We start from the raw sequence: 1,521 nt of genomic DNA on the forward strand, positions 1-1,521 counted from the left end.
AAGAGAGGGAGAGTGTAGACTGAGGTGGAAGGGAATGTTTTTGATACTGGAAGACAATTTGCAGTGAAAATGTGAGTGTGCATGTATGTGATTGTACGTGTGTGTGTGTGTGTGTGTGTGTGTGTGTGTATGTGTGTGTGTGTGTGTGTGTGTGTGCGTGTGTGTGTGTGTGTGTGTGTGTGTGTGTGTGAAAGGGTTTCAAAGAGGGGTAAATGTAATCCAAACCCTAGTCCAGGCTGACTAAACACTCACACACACACATACACACACACACACACACACACACACACAGAGAGACACACAAACACACAGGGTCCAGGTGTCTAATAGGCCCACTGAAATGACCAGATGACCAGCACAATACAGGATCCACTCTGATGACCCCCCTACACACACACACACACACACACACACACACACACACACACACACACACACACACACGCATGCACGCACGCACGCACACACACACACACACGGCAGGGTCTCCTCCATCTGCTAGATATTACAGCCATCAGAGGCAGTGTTTGTCCAAGCACTGCTATGGATGGGTGGTCTGCAGATAACTGAGCATGAGGGCTTCAGTGTCACTCAATTATCCAGGCACGCCTTTCTCTCTCTCTCTCTCTCTCCTTTCTCTCTCTCACTCGCTCTTTCTCATCTCTCAACTTTCTCATCTCTCTCTCTGTTTTCCCTTCTTTTCATCTCTTCTCTCATCTTGCACACTTTTCTACCCTTTCTTGTTTTTTCATCTCTCACTTCTGTCTGTTTTCGCTCTTTTCACTTTTTCCCAGAGACACGGGGAGTGAATCCTCCTGGGGGGTTGGATGGGGTGGTGTGTGTGTGTGTGGGGGGGGGGGGGGGGCTGGGTCGATGGTCAGACCTGTGAAAATACACACTCATCTCAGCCACATCTGCAAATATTAACCTTCTCTCTCTCTCTCTCTCACACACACACACACACACACACACACACACACACACACACACACACACACACACACACACACACACACACACAGCATAATGACCCCACACGCCCAATCATTGTTGCAGGTGTGTTCTACGACCTTTGAAAAACATTCTGCACTCCACTAAATTTCAGACACCTGTAGCCCTGCAACCCCTTGTACCTGTCAGAGGATGGACAAGGTTCTTTTAAAGTCTGATGCCACCTGGTGGTGGGAGGCTGTAGTGCACACAGTGGGTATGAGTGTAGTGCATTGGTAGGCATTTCTGACATTCTTCTTAATCATAAGCTTTAAGTAATGTTAGGTGTGTTAAAACACTTATAGTGTAACTATGTGCCTCCACTAATACATACGTAATAGAGAAGAGAAGAAAACAGCACCAGTAACTGTTGGCCTAATTGAAGAGAGTTATCAAGATACAATCATATTCACTTTAAAACAGGAACAAAAAACGGTTGGAAATTCGAACATTTGCTGCTATATAAGTACATGAAATACACACAACATTACATGTATAATGATAATTGAATTTACGATTCAATTAAATTAT

Source organism: Alosa sapidissima, chromosome 13, assembly GCF_018492685.1.
Source record: "Alosa sapidissima isolate fAloSap1 chromosome 13, fAloSap1.pri, whole genome shotgun sequence".
In the NCBI taxonomy this organism is placed as follows: Eukaryota; Metazoa; Chordata; class Actinopteri; order Clupeiformes; family Clupeidae; genus Alosa; species Alosa sapidissima.